Here is a 22,639-nt window from a genome sequence, read left to right on the forward strand (position 1 = left end):
AATAATAAATTTTGGGGGGGAGATGTTTGATATATATATATAAATGAAAAGTCAAATGGAATTTTAAAAAAATTCATGCCCATAGAGAATATTCCATGTAAATAAAGTCACACCTCATAAACTTAATGCCTATTAGCATCTCCAGACTTTTCTTTTTTATGTTTATTCCAATTTCTAGGCATAATCAGCTTCTTGTTTTGCACCATTTGTATTTGCATGCCTCTTCGAAGCTGAGGAATAAACGCCTGTTTCATTGCTATTTCCCTAGGTTATTTTGGTTCAGTGGTCTGATGTGTGTAACGCTTCATAAAATTAAGAAATATCTTATTAATGCCTTCATTTCCCCTTCAGGTTTTTTTGTCTGTATGATCTATGCTACAGATTACATTTACTGTAAACTTAATCTATTTTTAATGACACTTGCCAAGAAAACCATGGCTTTATTTTTCTGTTTACTTGGTAGTTGCCGAGCAAATAGCAGCGGTCTATCACCGATTCGGAAGGAAGGTGGCATGCTAAATTTCACCATTTATCAGTTTTCCCTATGTAACTGGCATATCAAAGAACAGTGCATTTTAAATCATCTAGTGCTTGCCTGGGGTTTCTTTTTTTATGAGACAAAGAAAAAACTTAGTTGGAATTTTACAGCATCTTTGAAAAAGAGTTGCAGCTTCATAATAATGACTTATATTTTTAGTGTGCTTTAACATTGACAAAGCACTTTCAAAAAAATAATCTCATTTCATCTTCACAAGAACAAAGCCATTCAGTATACTAGTTAGGATATGGCCTCTGAAGCCCGGCTCCATAATTTCAAACCTTTCCTCTGTCATTTATTGTCTCTTAATATGACCCAGGACAGTTCATTGAACTTTTCTCTGGGTCACAGTGTCTTCTTTTGTCCAGAGAGGATGATAATAGAGCCTATAGATTTGTTCTGTGCATGAGATGAGAGAATCATTTATATTTGTTAGTTATTGCCACAATAATATGAGTACTGATATAAATCCTCTAGGGTATACGACTAAAAGTTTATAGTTGGAGGTTGGCTATACTAATCATACCTGGTTTCCTGAACAGGTCTAGGAGTTGGCTGAATGTCAGTTATTCTAGAATGGCCTAGGCTGGAGTGACTGGATGTCCTTAACTCTGTCTAGATGTGTCTTATTCTCTAGCATCTGTCCTGGACAGATTCCCGTAGCAAAATAGGGCAAGCCCCATTGCTCAAGTTCACTTCAAACCTCTGCACGATCTCACCCATGCTAATGTTCCATTGACAAAAATAAGTCAAGTTGTTAAGCCCAGGGTAGGTCAGCCAACTAGTGATGGGAGGACACTGAAAATATGTTTTTGCAAAGGGCACAAATACAGAGAGGGGTAAAACATTGATGCTATCATTGTAATCTACTACAACATGTGGAACATAACAAAGTACTTATATGACAAGACTCAATAAATGTATAACTCTTACTATTAGGTTGATCCAAATGAAATGATTATTTTTATAGATAAAAATGATCAAATATCAGCAATTTTATATGATTCGAGCTCAAATTACCATTACAACTTCCTGTAAAAAAGAATTACCATCTACAATTTTCAGTGGAAGAATCTAAAGCCTAATTAATTTTCAAGGTTACTCAACTCATAAATTTTAGCCTTTTATTTCAATGTAGTCTTCTGACTTTAAATTCAATTGTCTTCTCTTACATTATAGCAGCATTATGAGATTCTTGGTGATAGATAAATGATTGTAACTATGACATGACTTTATATATAATACAGTCATAATTTTCTCTTTTTTTTTAAACAGGCTCTAATTCAATTTATTTTTCTTATTAAAAAACTCTGTGGTGGCCACATCTGGAACCTGTGTTCTCTGCAGAGAAACTCTGGTGTGAGTCTTTACAAGATGGTCAGTGAATTCCTAATAGGGTGACTTGGTGAACACAATCTCTTTCCAGAGTTCATAGGTGAGATAGCCACAGGTCTTGGAAATGACATCAAAAGTGGCCTTGGTGAGGCTGCCTAGGGTGGCAGTGCAGCCCTGGGGTGAGGTGCAGCACGTGTCAATACGGCTGTCATCAGCAGCTTCTTGGGCAGCGCCTCTGGGAGCAGGGAGGAGGCGCACCAGCACAGAGCCACAGAGGCCAGTCAGCCTTGCATGGGACAGTACAGGCTTGCCGATCTTGCTCCTCCAGTAGCTTTGCCCCACAGGGACAACGGAAAGTTTGGCCAGGAGGATGGCCCCACAGATGGCAGTGGCTACCTCCTTAGAGCACTTAACATCCAGACCAGTGTGTTGATTGTAATCGCCCATGACAATAAATGCCTTGAACATGGTCTGCTGGCCAGCACGGGTTTGCTTTAGCACAGGCATAAACTTCAAAACCTCATCCTTGAGGGATGGTCCAGGAAAAAGCCAATGATCTCAGAGCCCTTGATGGGATGGGAGAAGAGACAGATCTCCTCCCAGGGACTTGATTGTCATGCCCTTGATCAGGTGGCCCAGCTTGTCGATGCACTCCTTGTCCTTGGCCTTGCCTCTGAGAGCCCCACCCCCGACCATGGCCAGGACCAGGTCTGGGCTGGTGCTGCCTAATCCTCCAGCCTCCCATTCCAGGGCCCCAGGGCCTCCAGGGCCCTCCAGGCCCTCCTGCAGCACCGGCGTCATCTGCTATTTGGTGTTTTCTCAGAGAAGAAGCTAATTACCCAGCTCTTTATCCTCATAAAACTCATGCCGTGCCAGTGAGTACAGGCATCTGAAACACCTGGTCTTTTGCCAACACTAACCCTGTAGCATTCCATCTCCTGGTTACTAGCTCCCAGAAATAGAAATGAAGTTGGTAGTAGCTAAATGCTATATTGGTACTCTCAGAAAACACATCTCAAAAGCATTTGAGAATTTATGAGTTACAGCTAAATATATTATTTCATGCTTATTTCACTTGTATGTTCCTAAACATGCTGGCTATGGTATTTTTTCACATTTATTTCTTGTTGGTATATCTAATTATATTTTAGCCAGTTAAATAGATACATTCTGAATAAATACACATTTGGATTATTTTTACGTATGTGCCTATTACATATTTAACATTAAACTATGCATCGCAGGGGCACCTAGGTGGCTCAGTTGGTTAAGCTCTGCCTTTCACTCGGGTTATGATCCCAGGGTGCTGGGATCCTGTCCCAGTAGACTCCCTACTCAGCAGGGAGTCTGCTTCTCCCTCTCCCTCTGCCTGCTGGTCCCCCTGCTTGGACTCTCTCTCTCTCTGTCAAGTAAATGAAAAAAATCTTAAAACAAACAAACAAAAAACTATGCATCACGATGTTTTTAGAGATGCTCTGTGCACTGTCTTTCACATGTCCTCTACTCAACAAATTGCCTTAGATTAGTAAACAGACATAGAGTTACAATACAGCTGATGTCCCTATACATGGATTTGGATGAGTCAATTAAATGAACATCCAAATCAAATTATTCTTACATTTACAAATCATGTTTCATATAGCTCAGAAGGAGAGAATATTTGCAAGGAGCAATAAGCTACTATAAGCTCCTCATTATAATATATTGCTGCTGAATTAAGTTTCCTTATCTGTCAGTTAGTATGTTATTTATTATAACGAATCTAATTTCACTCCTTCCTTTCTACTCACACTAGGGTCAGGATCTCGGAAGGATTCTTCATTCTCTGAAAAGCTGGTAATTTCAAGACCCCAGAATTCTGTTACTTAATGCTTTTTAAATTAAATGATTGCACAGATTTATTTTGTTGGTGTTGTCAGATCAAGACAGACATATATTTATTACTGGTGTAAATAGCCACAGTATCTTTTTTAAATTTTTTTATTTCTTTTCAGTGTAACAGAATTCATTGTTGATGTATCATACCCAGTGTTCCATGCAATACGTGCCTTCCATAATACCCACCACCTGGCTCCCCCAACCTCCCACCGCCCCCTTCAAAACCCTCAGATTGTTTTTCAGAGTCCATAGTCTCTCATGCTTCATCTCCCCGTCCAATTTCCCTCAACTCCCTTCTCCTCTCCATCTCCCCATGTCCTCCATGTTATTTGTTATGTTCCACAAATAAGTGAAACCATATGATAATTGACTCTCTCTGCTTGACTTATTTCACTCAGCATAATCTCTTCCAGTCCTGTCCATGTTGCTACAAAAGTTGGGTATTCATCCTTTCTGATGGAGGCATAATACTTCATAGTGTATATGGACCACATCTTCCTTATCCATTTGTCCGTTGAAGGGCATCTTGGTTCTTTCCACAGTTTGGTGACCGTGGCCATTGCTGCTATAAACATTGGGGTACAGATGGCCCTTCTCTTCACTACATCTGTATCTTCGCGGTAAATACCCAGTAGTGCAGTTGCAGAGTCAGAGGGAAGCTCTATTCTTAATTTCTTAAGGAATCTCCACACAGTTCTCCAAAGTGGCTGCACCAACTTACATTCCCACCAATAGTGTAAGAGGGTTCCCCTTTCTCCACACCCTCTCCAACACACGTTGTTTCCTGTCTTGCTAATTCTGGCCATTCTATCTGGTGTAAGATGGTATCTCAATGTGGTTTTAATTTGAATCTCCCTGATGGCTAGTGATGATGAACATTTTTTCATGTGTCTGATAGCCATTTGTATGTCTTCATTGGAGAAGTGTCTGTTCATGTCTTCTGCCCATTTTTTGACGTGATTATCTGTTTTGTGTGTGTTGAGTTTAAGAAGTTCTTTGTAGGGCACCTGGGTGGCTCAGTGGTTTAAAGCCTCTGCCTTCGGCTCAGGTCATGATCTCTGGGTCCTAGGATCGAGGCCCGCATCGGGCTTTCTGCTCAGTAGGGAGCCTGCTTCCTCCTCTCTCTATCTGCCTCTCTGCCTACTTGTGACTTCTGTCTGTCAAATAAATAAATAAATAAATCTTAAAAAAAAAAAAAGAAGTTCTTTGTAGATCCTGGATATCAACCTTTTGTCTGTACTGTCATTTGTGAATATCTTCTCAACAACAAAACCAACCAAAGGACAACTGATAGAATGGGACAAGATATTCACAAATGACCTAACAGATAAAGGACTAGTATCCAAAATCTATAAAGAACCTATTAAACTCAACACCCAAAGAACAAATAATATAATTAAGAAATGGCCAGAAGACATGAACAAACATTTCTGCAAAGAAGACATCCAAATGGCCAATAAACACATGAAAAAGTGCTCAACGTCACTCGGCATTAGGGAAATACAAATCAAAACCACGATGAGATATCACCTCACACCAGTCAGAATGACTAAAATTAACAAGTCAGGAAATGACAGATGTTGGTGAGGATGTGGATAAAGGGGAACCCTCCTACACTGTTGGTGGGAATGCAAGCTGGTGCAGCCACTCTAGAAAACAGCATGGAGGTTCCTCAAAAAGCTGAAAATAGAGCTACCCTATGACCCAGTAATCGCATTATTGGGTATTTACCCTAAAGATACAAATGTAGTGATCCGAAGGGGCACATGCACCCAAATATTTATAGCAGCAATGTCCACAATAGCAAAACTATGAAAGAGCAAAGAAGCCTCACATTTCTTAAGCATCCTGTTTTCTGCAGGGGGCCCGAAAAATGTGTGTGCATGGAACACCTGCCATATGCCATCTAAAGGAAGTATGAGGAGAAGGGGACACATCACAGTGTCTATAATTGATTCTTATTTCTGTCTTGTACTAGTTGGGTGACTATAGGAAAGCTATTTAAGCTCTATATTCTCTAATATTTGAATAAGCTGTAACACACAGTGTTAAATGGCATCATATGAGATCTTGTGTACACTTAAGTGCCACGCAGTAGTTGGTCAAGCTATGAGCTGCAGAATCCAGAGTCATCTGAGAAATAGAGGCTGATACATCTAGTAAAGGAGAAAGTGTAAAACAGCCCACACAGCCTCTAAAGCTGAGGAATTTACCCATCAAATCTTTCAGTTATGGCACTTTATTTTAGGGGGATTCTTTTTTTGCATATTATAATTACCATAGATTATTTTGATTTGAGAGTGTAGACTGCAGTGTTTTTTAAATTTCTCTTTTACTGTGATACAGCAAGAAATGCATTTTTATTTTAGATCATTATATACATGCTGCATACATATATACACATCTGAAAGAAAAGTTTCATGAACTGTTGCTTACCTGCATTGCTGCCTAATATTTTCTACTCTGCCTTGTTCTACTATAATTTTTAATTTTTTTTAAAAAAATGGCTGATCAGTATCCCAGCAGCAATGTGTCACAACATATGTTTTAAAATACTTTGAAGTACGACAGATCAGAATTTAAATCCCAAATCATCCACTCACTAGCGTAGTGACTGTGAACAAATTAAATTCTCAGATTCATTTGTAGAATAAGAGTTATAATAGGAATAAACCTTATATCATAGAGACACGGTGAGGATTATATCAGATAATTAATATAAAGCACAAAGTATAGTATATGCTCATTATTTGGGGGTTTCAAATCACTACCTTTCGTTCCATTAGAGATAAAGTTTTAAAAATGCATCTGACTATATTCTATCAAATTCAGAAAGGTCAGATAATAATCTGGACATTTCAGATCTCAAATTTCTTACTCCCTTGACTATGTCATATATAGAGAAATCAAATATTATTTTAGGAGGTTTAATATCCATGAAGACACCAACTTAATATCTAAACACCACTGTCCTAGTTTGGTGGGAAAGGGCATGAATGCTTTGGAAGCAGCATTCTGGAACTTGACAAGTGCCTCACTGCACAAAGCCATTCAGGACACTGGCCTGGTATAATTTAACTCTGTTCCTGAAAGCTCTAAATCCAGGCCAACATTTGTAAACACTATTGCACGACTGATTGCAATGTCACTCTGGTCTCTCTTCTCCCTCCTTACCCTCCTTCATTTCCCAGCATGACTCAAAGTTTAAATTTATCTGAACCTTCCAAGTGTGTCTAAGAAAAGTTTATCATTGTTAGTCACTTAACCTCCCAGGGCTTAGAATACTTGGCGAAACCCAAATGTCTTATTTCATACCAGAACTCTCCCCATTCACTACTGGTGCGAGAAGCAGAAATTCAACTTAATTTAATTTGTATTTTCTCCCTAATTTAGTAATGCAAATTATTATTTTCTGCCTTGTAGATGCTACAATGCACAATGCAACTGAGACCCTGTTGGCTAGTAACCCAGATAAGTGAATCGGTGCAAATGTTTACAGGGAAGCAAATGACATGCTTACTTAAAATTCATTTCTCTTTAATGACAAGAAAATTTAATTTCAAATTGCAATCTACAGGTGTTTGCTAACAGACCTTTCCAGCCATTATGTCATTTCTTATCACCCACCCTCTTTTGCCATGCCTTATAAATACTGTTGACAATGGGTTTCAAAACATTTTGCTGGTATGTTATATTTCTAAGTCCTATAGATTGCTTATCATGTCCTCTTGATATCATCTGAAACAATGTGTTTTTATGAGGAAACTGGATGATTACTTAATTGCAGTGTTTCTGTTTTCACTGTACATGTTACTGAATAGAAATGAGAGTAATATAGTCTCCTACATAAAATTCCCTAGCTAAGCTAGAAATCTGATTTTCATATCTCACTCATCGGGTGACTATAAACCAAAGAAATCCTCCATCTGAATGGAAATATTTCATGCCTGGTTTCTTTTTTTTTTTTTAAGATTTTATTTATTTGTCACAGAGAGAAATCACAAGTAGGCAGAGAGGCAGGCAGAGAGAGAGAGAGGTGGAAGCAGGCTCCCTGCTGAGCAGACAGCCTGATGCGGGGCTCGATCCCAGGACCCTGAGATCCATACCTGAGCCGAAGGTAGAGGCTTAACCACTGAGCCACCCAGGTGCCCCCTCATGCCTGGTTTCTGATGGAAAGAGAAGCTTATTTTGATCCAACCTATTTCAGTTACTTTTCCATTAAAAAATCCTTAAAAATATTTTTGTGACCTGTAAAATGTTCAGGCAGCCTTAAAGATGAAATAAATTTAAACTAGCAGGAAATCTCATTAATAAAATCACTTAAGTGTTCTGTGTTTAATTACAAGACCTTTGGAAAAAATCTCACTGTGGAATGAGATACACTCAGATTTCAATGAGAGAAATTTTAGGATTTGATATCTTGATAAATTGAACCTCAGGAAAAATATGGGGAAGGTTTATCATTCACAAAGTAGTGTCTTCATTATGTGTAAGCAGTCTGTATTTTTTATTATTTTATTGCATCTTCGTACCCTTATAAAAGGTGCTTAATTCCAGGGTTTCTGGTTCAATGGTAATGACCTGTCTCTGCTTAGGTTCCTGTCTATTGTATCGGGTAAATTTTGGGCCTGTCACTTCAGTGACACTGCGAGTATACTGTTGAAATGTGTGTGTAATCTGGGGTGCATGGTTGGCTCAGTTGGTTAAGCATGTGCCTTCAGCTTGGGTCATGACCCCAGGGCCCTGGGATTGAGACCTGCATTGAGATCCTTGTTCAACGGGGAGCCTGTTTCTCCCTCTGCCTGCTGCTCCCCCTGCTTGTGCTCTTTCACTAACAAATAAAATCTTAAAAAAAAATGTATGTGTAATCTTAAGACACTCCAGTTTGCCCAAATACAATGAAAATGGTCACATCAGTTCTAAGAACTAGAATTTGGGCCAAAGGACCAAACAAAAAAAAAGGCTAAATGAATGAAATGGATATGACCAGAGTCATGAACACAAGTACCTATGTGCCTGCCGAAATAACATAAATGAATGAGATTGGTTGTATGTAAGACACATTGGAGAACGGCAGGGTCTCTGTGCCACTGGGATTATAAGAATTTATTTGATCCTAAGCCCAGCTGCTAGGCTTATTTGAAAATGTGGGTTCAATGTTTCCAGGTCTTTCTATTTTCTATAAAAAGTTAGAAACAGATTCCATTTTTATTTATTTATGTGATAGGGAGAGAAGGAGCACAAGCAGGGGGTGCAGCAGAGGAAGAGGGAGGAGCTGACTTCCCGCTGAGCAGGGAGCCTGACAGGGGACTCCATCCCAGGTCCCTGGGATCATGACCTGAGCCAAAGGTAGATCCTTAACCAACTGAGCCACCCAGACACCCTAGAAACACAGACTTCTAGGTTGAAAATATTGGCAGCCATTTAAAAAAATTACTTAAACATTAATTTATAATAACTTTTGTTAAGGTTTTTTTTCAAATTTTATTCTTTTCATTTTGGTAGTTTAATTCAGAATCCAAATAAGGTCCACACTCTGCAGTTGTGTGACAGAGCTCTTAAGACTCTCTGTTTTTTAAGTAGCCCCACACAGGTCGTGTGACCTCACGACCCTGACAGAGAGTTGCATGCTCTCCTGACTGAGACAGCCAGACTCCCCAAATTTTGTTAGTTTTTTTAACTTAGAGTCCTCGTTCTTCCAAACTTTTAGATATAATTTACATATATTATTTATAGAAATTTTAAATATGTACTATGATAAATTTTGATAATGCATATACTCATCTAACCTTTACCCAAACAAGTTATAGAATGTTTCCCTTACCCAAAAAAGATTCCCTTATTCTCAGTTCTGGTCAATTCTCTACCTGACAGTTAAGAATAGTTTTGATTTCACGATAACTTAGATTGACCTTTTCAAATACTTAATATAAATGGGATGACGCAGCCAGTTTAGGTTTGGCTCTTTTTGCTCAATATAATGTTTTTGAGATTCATCCGTGTTGTTAACATTTGTCAGTGGTTTGTTGCTTTGAGTGGCTTAGTAGTATTACATTCTATTCATCTCAAAGCATTACGTAGACCAAGTCTCAAGATAGACTTGGCCTGCAGGAAAATGGTAGGTTATTTCTGGATTGGAAAGAAGATAATGGGTGAAGGCAAAAAAAAAAAATGCTGAAAGAATAGATGATTATTGTGCTAGAGGAGTGTTCAAATAAAACAATATAAAATAGTGGAAAGAGAAGGACTGGAAAGCAGAAGAGAGCAAAGGACCCCGTAGGTAGGCATTTCAAGAATCCGGGTGTGAGAGGGACATAGAAGCAACAAAGGAAGTGAAGAAAATAGCTGATTCTGTGATGTGGGTATTTTCTTGTTCACCCAGTGTGTTGGAGTTGCTCAGCTAGTTTCTGGATTTCTTTTAGAGAGAATTGCTCTGTGTGTAGCTGTAGATTCTATGTGTTCATTAGAGGAGGTGGATTCAGGAGCCTCCTATGTCACCATCTTGTACTAAAATCCTTCTTATGGCTTCAATAGTACCCTTGATATTCTGCTACATGGATGACAAAGATTGTGCTTTTTTTTTTTTTTTTTTTTTTTAGGATTCTGTTTCTTTCCTATCTTCCTTTCTTCTGATCATCTCACAGTAGCCTCACTCTTTAATGATTTAGCAATGATTATCATTTTCCTAACTTGTGAACGTTAAGTTCACATTGTGAAATTATCTTTGTATTGATGATAGTTTAAGGACAGGTCATATTTTTCCTATTTATCACATTTAAGAGAAATAATCTCGGGGCACCTGGGTGGCTCAGTGGGTTAAATTTAGCCTCTGCCTTCGGCTCAGGTCATGCGCCCAAGGTCCTGGAATTGAGCCTCACATCCGGCTCTCTGCTCAGTGGGGAGCCTGCTTCTTCCTCCTCTCTCTCTCTTTCTCTCTCTCTCTCTCTCTCTGCCTGCCTCTCTGCCTACTTGTGATCTGTCTGGCCTGGGTGGCTCAGTGGGTTAAGCCGCTGCCTTCGGCTCGGGTCATGATCTCAGGGTCCTGGGATCGAGTTCCGCATCGGGCTCTCTGCTCAGCTGGGAGCCTGCTTCCTCCTCTCTCTGCCTGCCTGCCTCTCTGCCTACTTGTAATCTCTGTCAAATAAATAAATAAAATCTTTAAAAATAAATAAATAAATAAATAAATAAATAAAAATCTTAAAAAAAAAAAGGGAAAAATCTCCATTCTGTTTTTCATCAGGATCTCATGCTCTGTCTGCAATGAAACTGAATCACAATTCCCTAACAGTGCAGAGAACTTCCAACAAGGCCATTGCCATATATAATCATTCAATAGTCATAGAGTAGATATAATAGAAATGACTTCTCCTTGAATCTCAATATTCTAAAATTACTATACTTCAGTCCAATTCCCTTCGGTTGATAATTGTTTGCCTCTATGTTCTGTGTGTGTGTGTGTGACAATTTAATACTTGAGGCTTTTTCAGTTCTGAGGTATTCCATACTTTAGAGGATTTTGGAATCAGTCTCTCAGCTACCAACAATGCTATCTTCTTACATTCCTGAGATGGTTTGGTAAACCCCTTCTGAATCGGATTACATTATATGAACTAAAATGTACTCACTTATATTCTGTTGCTAACAATGTAGACAAGAATCATTTTAGCCTAAAACTCAGTCCAACAACAAAATATTTTACTATGAATCAAGGCCAGAGTAGATAATGACATACTTCCATGTTGTTTAGAAGAATAGTTTTTGATAAGAAATACTAAATTAAACTCTCCTAAATAATAAGGAAATATATTTTCTTGCATACCAGGAAGACTAGAGGTAGTGCAGGGTCAAGTATAGAAACATCAGTGATTCACCGATTCAGTAAAATATCTATTTCTTCTTTGCTTTCCTTAACAACTTCTTTTCAAGAAAATGCCAACAGCAACGGGGGTATTTACTTTCTTGTTTAGTAAAACGAATAAGAGTAACTTCTCTTCCAAACATGGAATAAAATTTATTCTGATCTAACTTAGGTCACATGACCTTTGTGGAGCAAGAACAACCAGAAGAAATTCTATGCTCTTATTCCTTTGGCAAATGGGAACTCCCTCTGGAGCAGGAAATGAAGTACATACCTAAACAAAACTGAGGTTCTGTTAGGAAGCAGTTAAGTGTGGCTTCAGCTATTTTCCATTCTGCTGTATTTTCTATTCTACTATCTCCTGAGATTTTATTTATAACACATGGGCATTTAACAGCTATTCATGCCATTTAATGTGTGAAAAGGTGGGAACTGAAATTGCATTGGAGTCTAAGTACATAGTGGCTCACAAAATGCAGACACTGAACTTTTATATTGAAGAAATTATTCATAACTTTCAGGAACAAAAATCTTTCCAAATTGTTTATTTTAATTGGGTGTGTTTCCTGGCTGCAGAAATAAATAAAAGCTGTTTTTAAATTTGTGCAGTATGTCTTCAAACACCAGAGATGTGCTGAGTCATTGATAAATAATTCACTTAGCCTGGCAACAGATGAACGAATTTCTGAAAGCTGCAGACATCTAAGTTTCCCCATACTTTTCCTTTTTGAGATTAGCTAGAACAGAAGAATGACGGGATTCTAATCAGGACCAAAAAAGGGCAGCCTCTTTAAATTTTCAGCAACCTGCTATGGTGAATTACAATATCACGCCTAATCATATTGTTTGTGTCAAGAGTCCTCTGGTCTGCTGCATCTAAGTGCTGCAAATAGTTGCAAATAGTTGATATTTCCACCAGAAAACAGCTCCATTTGCAAATTAACACACCTCCTAAAGGAGAAGTGATAAGCAGGAAAATAGGATAATTCTACTCCAACTAATTTAAAAGTAAGTTTGAATTCATTTTATCCAGACCACTAATGTAGTTTGTGATTTTTATCTAATTTTTATCCAGCACTGCAGATTAAAGGGTATTTTAGGGAGCATTATTCAATAATCTGCCTGGTGTATTCTCCAATATCCCTGAGCAAAATAAATTAATCCCCCCACTGCCCTTGCCAAAGCCAATAACTTAGATTCACAAAAATAACAGGAGTTATATGGTTTATGTAGATTTGAGTTAGAAGTTGACAGGGTGCCTGGGTGGCTCAGTTGGTAATGTGTCTAACTCTTGATATTATCTCAGAGTCATGAGTTCAAGCCCTGTGTTGGGCTCTGTGCTGTGCATGCAACCTACTGAAAAAAAAAATTTTTAATTAAAAGAAAAAAATAAAAAGTTAAATTTTTTTTTTATTTTAGATTTTTTTTTTTTAATTTGTCAGAGAGAGAGAGAGAGAGAGCGAGCGAGCACAGGCAGACAGAGTGGCAGGCAGAGGCTCCCCGCCGAGCAAGGAGCCCGATGTGGGACTTGATCCCAGGATGCTGGGATCATGACCTGAGCCAAAGGCAGCCACTTAACCAACTCAGACACCCGGGCGTCCCAGAAAAATAAAAAGATTTAAGAAAAGAAAAGCTAATGTTGACTGTAGAGTCAATAAATGTGCTTTGGTGACCTTGAATAACTCTTAAGAATAGAGCCAGGGAACAGAAGGTTGTTTTCACTGAGGTTCCATGGGTATATATCATAAAATATTTGTAGGTCAAACAAACTGGAACAGAAAAGTAATTCCATGAAGAGCCAATGTCCCCTTGTATTATTCAGCTTAAAAATCTTTTCTCAAAGAATTAATGTATACATTTTTTAAATTGCTGAATTAAATTTATATATAATGAAATAAGCATTAATGCAAGTACACAATTCAATGACATTTTATTGTAAATGTGCCTTATTTTTTATTGCTAAATATTATTTCATTATATGAACATATCACTTTACTATCTTACTAATAGACTTTTGGGGTTATTTCCAGTTTTTGGTTATTGTGAATAAGACTCCTATAAACATTCTCATATAAGGCTTTGTGTAACCAATATTTTTAACTTCAAGTGAATACCAAGGAGTGGGAAAAAAAATACCAAGAAGTGGAATCAATGAATTATAAGGGTGGTGTATATTTAATTGTTTAAGAAATTGCCAACCAGTTTTCCAAGTGGTTGTACCACTGTGGTTTTAATTTTCATTTTCATGATGTCTAATAACATTGAGAATCTTTTCATGTACTTCTATGTTATTCACATATCTTCTTTCAGGTAGCATTTAAATATTTTGTCCATTTTTTATTAGCCATTTTTGAGAGATTTTTATATATTCTGGACACAAGTCCTTAGATATATGTGTTGTTAATATTTTCAACCTCTGTGTTGCTTGAATTTCTTTTTAAATAAAGACAATAAAGACAAAAATTGAAAAACAGAATTCTTTTTTATTTCAAGGTCCAGTTTATCATTAAGTTCAATGTTTTTTGTGTGGCTGCTCTAAGAAATCTTTGCTGATTCTGTATTTGCAAAGATATTCTGCAATATTTTTTAAAGCTTTTACAGTTTTAACTGTTACATTTAGATCTTAATCTACCTCAAATTATTTTTTGTGTATCATGTAAGGAAGGAGTCAAGGTTTTTTTCCCATATGGTTATTATACCCAACTGGTGGAAGATATTTTCCTTTTTCCTTTGAATTACATTGAACTCTTCCTTGAAAATCAGTTGAGTGTTTAAGTGTGAGTCTTTTTCTGGTAGATCTATTCTGTATTCTCTGGTGTATTTGCATATCTATTTATAATACGGCAATACCTCAGAATTGCAGCATTATAGAGAGACCTCAACTTAGGTAGTCCAAGGCCTTTAAAATAGAAATTTAGTCATTGATTTTAAATGTTATTTTTAAAATAAACATGTGAAGGTATAAATTTCCCTCTATATATCACTTTAGTATCACCCCACAAACTTCGGCATGCTGTTTTCATTTGAACTTCGTTGGATATGTTTTCTAATTTTCTTTGTGATATATTCTTTTACCCATGGATTATTTCAAAGTGTTGATTAATTTCCAAAGTTTGGAGAATCTTCTAATTATCCTACTATTATTGATTTCTAATTTATTTCTGTTGTTTTCAAAGAACATACTCTGTGAGTGTTTAGTCTTTCCAGATTTATTGGTACATATTTACTGCCCGATATATTGTCTATCTTGATAGAAATTTTATGTGCACATGAAAACAATGTTCAGTAATTGTTGAGGTGATATATAAATGTCAATAAGGTTGAGTTAGTTGATAGTGTTGTTCAAATAGTCTACAGCCCTATATGATCTTTTGCCCACTTATTTTATCAATTACTGAGAGAAGGGTAATGAAATAGCCTACTATGTGGCCTTTTGTGTTTATTTTAGTTCTGTCAGCTTTTATTTCATCTATTTTATAGTTCTCTTATTTGATCCATTCACTTTTAAGATTGTGATGTCTTCCTAATGAATTGGCAGGGTTTTACATTGTTTCATTTAAATCTATCTTCTAAGCTATTTCTTTTCTATTTGTCCCTTACATTTTTTTCAGTCCTCATTTATTGTTTCTTTTGTGTTATTTGAATATTTGTAGTCTTTTATTTGATGTCCTCTATTGGATTTTGATTCTTATATTTGTCCTACTTGTACCACTTTCTCTTGGGATTATAATATGCATCCCTAATTTATCACAGTCTACTTAGAATCACTATCATACTACTTCATGTAAAACTTGAAACATTTAAAAGACTATGATTCACAGGGTGCCAGGGTGGCTCAGTTGGTTGAGTGTCCAACTTCTGATTTTGGCTCAAGTCATGATTTTGGGGTTGTGCAGTCAAATGCTCTACCACTGAGCTATACCCCCGATTTTGGGGTTGTGAAATTGAGCCCTGTGTTGGGCTCCATGCTGGAGGCATGGGACCTGCTTCAGATTCTCTCTCTCCCTCTCCCCCTATTTTTCCTTTCAAAAATAAATAAATAAAAGAGTATGATTTTATTTTCCCTCCTATACTTTGTGCTATTTTATTATACGTTTAACTTCTACATATATTAAAAATACCAAGATATATTATTTATGCTTTAAATATCAGTTTTTTCTTTAAAAAAAAGATTTTATTTATTTATTTGACAGAGATAACAAGTAGGTAGAGAGGTAGGCAGAGAAAGAGGAAGGGAAGCAGGCTCCCTGCCAAGCAGAGAGCCCAATGCGGGGCTCGATCCCAGGACCCTGAGATCATGACCTGAGCAGAAGGCAGAGGTTTTAACCCACTGAGTCACCCAGATGCCCAAATATCAGTTTTCTCTTAAAGAAATATAGAAGCTAAAAGAAGAAGAGACAGCCTTTATATTCACCCACATATTTACCATTTCTACTACTTTTCTTTCTTTCTTTTTTTTTTTGGTTATAGATTTGAGTTTTCTTCTAGTGCCATTTCTCTTTAGCCTGAAGAACTTTCTTTATCATCTACAGAGGTCAGGTCTCGTGGGAACAAATTTCCTCAGCTTTTGTTTATCTGAAAATGGTCATTATACCCTACTATTTTTCATTTTTAATGGTAAAAATTACATAAGGTAAAATTAATCTTTTTTTAAAAAGATTTTATTTATTTATTTTGAAAGAGAGAGGGAGAGACAGCCAGGGGGAGGGCAGAGGGAGAGGGAGAATCCCAAGAAGACTCCACATTGAGCACAGAGCCCAATCCCACAAACTTGAGATCACTACAGAGCTGAAACCAAGAGTTGGATGCCCAACAAACTGAGCCACCCAGGTACTCCAGATCTTTTTTTTTTTTTTTGTATAGTTCTGCTAGCTTTGACAAACTCACATAGTCAAATGTCTTCTTAATCAAGATATAGAACAATGTCATCACCCAAAATGTATTCCCATGTGACCCTTTAAAGTCAACCCATCCACAATGAGGAGGGTATATGCTATGGTGAGCACTGTGAATTGTTTAAGACTGATGAATCACAGACCTGTACCCCTGAAACAAATAATACATTGTATGTTAATAAAAATAATAAAATAAAAAAATGCTTGATGATAAAAAAAAATAAAGTTAACTTATCCACCTACTACCAGTCAAAAGCAACCACTGAACTACTTTCTGTCCCCATAGTTTCACCTTTTCCAAAAAAATCATATAAATGAAATCATGCTCTAGGTAGCCATTTGATGTTAGCTTCTTTCACATAACAAAATACATTTGCGATATAACCAAGTCATTGCATATATCAATAATTCATTCTTTTTATGCTGAGTAGTATTTAATCATGTGGACACACCACAATGTGCTTATCCATTCTGCATTTGAAGAATATTTGTGTTGTTTCAAATTTTGGTGACTATGCATGCAGAAAGCCACTATATACACATGTGAACAGATTTTTGTATGAACATATATTTTCATTCATTTTGCTTGTGTAAATACATGGCGTGTACATTTAACTGTATAAGAAACCACTAAACTATTTTCCAAAGTGGCTGTACCATTTAGCATTCACTAGTGATGTATTTCCAGGTGTTTCACATCATTGCCAGTACTTACCAGGATTCTTTAAGGCTTAGTTCACTGCCAAGTGGCAGAATTATTCAAAGGAGCCAATGACAACCAAGGTGCACTCCACCCTTTTGATACTACAAAGCCTGTCTCCCCACAGCCTGTTTTCTTACTCTATTTCCAAATGCAACCTCTTTGTGGTTCTGTATAGTATATGAAATCCTTCTTCCCTTGCCTGTGAGTGCATGTGATAGTAACAAACTACTGCTCTCAATCTAAAAAACAAACAAAAAAACCCCCAAACGTTCCTTATTTTGATAAAGTTCAACTTACCAGTTTCCTCTGTTTTGTATTATGCCTTTGGTGTTATGTCTGAGAAATCTTTGCCTAACTCGGGGTCACAAATATTTTTCTTATGTTTTCTTCTATCATCCTCTTTTTTGAAGGATATTTTCAATGGATATAGAATTCTGAATTTATAGGTTTTCTTTCTTCTCTTCTTCTTCCAGCATTTTATTTTTTTATTTACTTTTTTTAAAGTAAACTCTATGCTGACGTGGGGCTCAAACTCATGACCCTGAGAACAAGAGTCACATGCTCTACTTACTGAGAAAGTCAGGTGCCCCTCCTCCAGCATTTTAAAGATGTTGTTCCAAAATGTTATGGCATCAACTACTTTTGGTGAAAGGTCAATCACCATTTATATTGTTTTTCCCATTAGTCTACTTAGGTTCCAACTCCCTATTCTATCACCTCAAAAGTGGCCCCAGATAAAAAGCCAGACTGAAAAGCGACTCACCTCATGTGCTTCCTTCTCTTAAGTATCAAAGGTTTGAGCTATCTATGCTCAATACCTAGACATTATTACCACAAATAATTTGTGAAATGTTATAGTACTTCATGATAAGAGGGTAAGTCTGACACCTATTACTCCATAATGGCTATATGGAGAATTCTAGAATATTTATTATTTTTACTCTTATTTCTTCCATCCATGTATGAAGCAATCAATAATATATTTTTGGATACCAACTATTAGAGTGTGCTTATTATTAAAGAGGCAAAGACATGGTCCCAACTATTAACTAGCTTATAATATTGTAAGCATATATATTTTTTAGTTAACTTATTTCACTTTTTTAAATTGAAGTATACTTGACACACCATGTTATATTAATTTCAGGTGTACAACATAATCATTCAACAACTCTACACATTATGCTATGCTCACCACAAGTGTAGCTACCATCTGTCACCATACAATGTTATTACAATACCACTGACTATATGTCCTATGCTGTACCTTCCATCCCTGTGACTTATTCATTCCCTACTGAAGGTTTATACTGAAAGAGAAAACAGGGCATAAAACACAAGTTTTGCAAACTATTCCTGAAGCTCAAATATATCAAAATTTCCAGAATCACGGGTTGATAACTCTATAATAAATGTATGATTTCAAACCTCATAGTTGCTCAGCATTACCTTCCATTATCACCAATTGAAGCCCTCACCCATTTCTCACAGGAATAATTCTTAAGTTTATCTCTCGAACGCTGAAACAGTTAAACGTCCTTACTATAGATCCACTCACGCATAGTATGATTGACCATCTTCACAGATATCTTCTCTTGCTCAAATTCAACCCAAATGTGTATATTCAGACCTGCATGAAACTGGCCAATTGGGGGGCACCTGGGTGGCTCAGTGGGTTAAAGCCTCTGCTTTCGGCTGGGGTCATGGTTCCGGGGTCCTGGGATCGAGCCCCACATCTGGCTCTCTGCTCAGCAGGGAGCCTGCTTCCCTCTCTCTATGCCTGCCTCTCTGCCTGCTTGTAATCTCTGTCTGTCAAATAAATAAAATCTTAAAAAAAAAGAAAGAAACTGGCCAATTGGGACCATTCTCTAGCTCATAAATATCAATGGAAGGAATGTACTTATTTGCTATTTGGTTGAAGTATTATTAAAAGGATCTCCAGAATTTGTTATTTGTCTTCCTTTTGCTTTAGTCTTTGAAAAACTGCTTGAGCTTGGAAATAATTCTTGAACACCTGCTTAACTTTCATAACAAATATTTCAAAGGAATCAACACTTGTATTTATGGTTTTAATCACTTAAATAGAATAATCAGGAAAAACCACTTTATTCTAGGTCATGTGCTAGACCTAAGGGGGCAGAGCACAAATATGCATGACTCATTTTTTACCCATGAGGAGTACACAGCTTAGAATGAGAGAAGGACATGTTAACAAATTTTGTGAATATAATTAAATTATAGTGCAATTATAGTGTTCTTGTGTGAGAGAGAGGGAAGAAAAGGGAGAGTGTTAGGGGTTTGGGGAAGTGGGAACATGTTCTTTATCTTTGTGAGAGACTAACTGGCCTTTTGGTGTAAAAAATGTGTAAAGAGCTTAACCCAACTCATTTACTTCAGGAAAAACTGGGCTGAGCATAAAACCTTGACAAAAACCTCTTCTGGTCAACATTTGAACCTATAATATTGATTGCAACAGTGACTCTGAAGTTCTGGACCCAGAAGTTATAAATCTTTTTGCCAGCAGGATGCAGTCTGCAGTTTGACATGTGAGCACCTCCATCTCATGGCAGGGAGTTATTGATGGAAATTGCCTGATCCAGCCTCAGATGTGGCCCAATACAAACAGGCCAGAGACATGACATGGATGTGCCCTATGCCAAGAAATATGCAATTTGGAGTAAGATTCTTGAAACAGCCAAAGCTGAAGTCGGCAGGTGCTTTGTCAAACAAACCTGAGCTTAAGACGAGCAAAATCCAAGGCAAAGGTGGCAGCCAGGCAGCAAGGCAAGGTTTGAGGCAGAAACACCAGCAGGTTTTAAGTGAGGGGTCCCTTACTGAGTGTGACACTATGGGAGGCTGGAGGCCTGACATGTCAGTCAGCAAAGGGAAGGACAGTCATGTCACTGAATAGGACTGATACAAGATTGTCAGTGTAAATACCAGTATTTTGTAGCCTATAAAATGATTGCATCTACAGAAAAAACCTCCAATCCCAACAGCTGTGTTGCAGTTTTAATGGAAGCAGGTCTTCTACCACGGTTCCTAAGGAAAAGGCAAATTCTATTAAAAACTCAACTTGCTTCTCAGAAGAGTGACCAATGCTAAGATAGGAAGGCAATACAAGGCAACACATTTTCAATGCAGATTGTATCATAACTTTGGATGCTTAAAGGAAAGCACTTAGTTTCTCAAATTACTGCACAAAGTAATCTATGAAATGAAAATCCTTGCAAACACCAAGTGCACTCCGAGAGCACTTGAAGTACTTGGCAATCATTCTGAAGCTCTTTATTAAAACCCTAACGCTCACTAAACCCTGCACATCAGATGAAAAAAAAGTCATTTTGAATTATTCGTGGAGGTCAAGGGGATTGCTTCAGTTGGTACTTTTTAAAGTTTTCCTCTATTCCCTGCATTAATGATGATACCGGACAAAGATATTATTGTCCACAGATTAGTGTAAATGATTTGGTTTTAGCAAAATACTTCTGCTAAAGTAGTCTCATAGAAGGCATGAACTTCTCAAACATATGGGCAAAGTTTTTGCTCTCTCTCCAAGCTTCAATGCCCTTCATATGTAAAATGAGGATATTGAGGGAAAATTGGAAATCTGTTCTAGTGACATAATCCTTCTACATATGGGCAAATGATTATACACTAAAAATGTCCATTGTCACTTAATATAAAATATTAGTATTTTGAAAAAAATCTAAATATCCATAACCAAGTTATGGTATAGTTGTTCAATGCCTTATCATGCAACTGTATAGAATCACATTCACAAAGGGCTCTAGTGGTGTGTGAAAGTACCTGTGATACAGTGTGATATTTTTTAATTAGAAAAGAATATCTTTTTTTTTTCTTTTGTTGCTTGTGCTTTGATTTTTGGTGTCATATTTTAATCTTTTTTAAAAGATTTTATTTATTTCTTTTTGACAGAGAGAGAGTGTGCAAAAGCAGGGGCTGCTGCAGAGGGAGAGGGAGAAGCAGACTTCCTGCTGAGCAGGGAGCCTGAGGTGGGGCTCGATCCCAGGACCCTGGGATCATGACCTGAGCTAAAGACAGACACTTAATGGACTGAGCCACCCAGGTGCCCTGTGTCATGTTAATTTTTATATAAATTTCATGTAGAGGCTGGGGGAAACAGGTACTGTCATAGATTGCTGGTGGCAAAGCCACCAGCTTTGAGAAATCGAGGAGAATTTGGTAATATCGAACAAAACCACAAGGCATTTATCCTTCAATTTAGCAGTCCCAGTTCCAGAATTTACCCTAAACATATGACTCAAACAATGTGAAAATACATATGATCAAGGCTATTTATTGGGATTACATATAATTGCAAAATATTGGAAACTGCCTAGATGCCTGAGCTTAGAGATAGGTTGAATAAACTATGATACGTATGCATGAGGATTATACAGTTGTGAAACATAATGAGGAAGATCTCTGTGAACTGATAAAGAATGATTTCCAGGGAGATGATATTAAGTAAAAAAGGCAAAGTGCAAAAGGGCATAAACTTATGCTACCATTTGTGTGTATAGAAAGATGGAGATAAGAAAACGTGCATATGTCTGCTTATCTTTACAAAAAGAAACACAGAAAACAATGAATCATTACACATATGGAGGAATAGGGTGGGAAAAATACAGAAGGGAATGAATGACACTTCTCTGAATGCATCTTTTTGAATATTTTTGACTTTTGAACATATGCTAATATTTTACATATTCAAAAAATGAAGTTAAATCAGAATGAGGAAGGAAAAAATCTAAAACTGAAAGCAAATGGAAATAAATGAACTTTATTTTATTTCAAATGATTTTCATATCTACATTGGGGAGAAAGGCAGAAAGGACTAATACAATTAATTTAGGAATGAGGCATTTGATTATATATTCTTAGTCTTGGGCAAGGTTGTGGGGAGGACAGGAGATTTGTAAAAAATTTTTATTTTTTTTGAAGATTTTTATTTATTTATTTGAGGGAGAGAGAGTGCAAGAGAGCATGAGAGGAGAGAAGGTCAGAGGGAGAAGCAGACTCCCCATGGAGGTGGGAGCCCGATGGGGAACTTGAGCCTGGGACTCCAGGATCATGACCTGAGCCGAACGAAGGCAGTCGTTCAACCAACTGAGCCACCCAGGTGCCCAAATTCTGATTTTAAAAAAATTCTTTTAAGATTTTATTTCTTTTAAAGATTTTTTTTCTTTTTATGTATGTATGTATGTATGTATGTACTTATTTATTTATTTATTTGAGAGAGAGAGAGAGAGCACGAACAGAGGGTCGGGGGAAGGAATAGGGGTTGAAGGAGAAGTAGACTCCACAATGAGCAGGGCTTGATCCCAGGACCCCATGATCATAACCTTAGCTGAAGGCAAACGCTTAAGCACCTGAGTCACCAGGCACCCTGTGATTTCTTTCTAAAA

The 22,639-nt window shown here is 37.2% G+C and overlaps 1 pseudogene; it reads right to left on the reverse strand.

Moving 5' to 3' along the window:
• Nucleotides 1-388: 388 nt before the first annotated feature.
• LOC122896679 overlaps nt 389-22,639 on the reverse strand; it is an 89,628-nt pseudogene continuing 67,377 nt past the window's right edge.

The sequence above is a fragment of the Neovison vison genome, chromosome X, assembly GCF_020171115.1.
Source record: "Neovison vison isolate M4711 chromosome X, ASM_NN_V1, whole genome shotgun sequence".
Taxonomy (NCBI): domain Eukaryota; kingdom Metazoa; phylum Chordata; class Mammalia; order Carnivora; family Mustelidae; genus Neogale; species Neogale vison.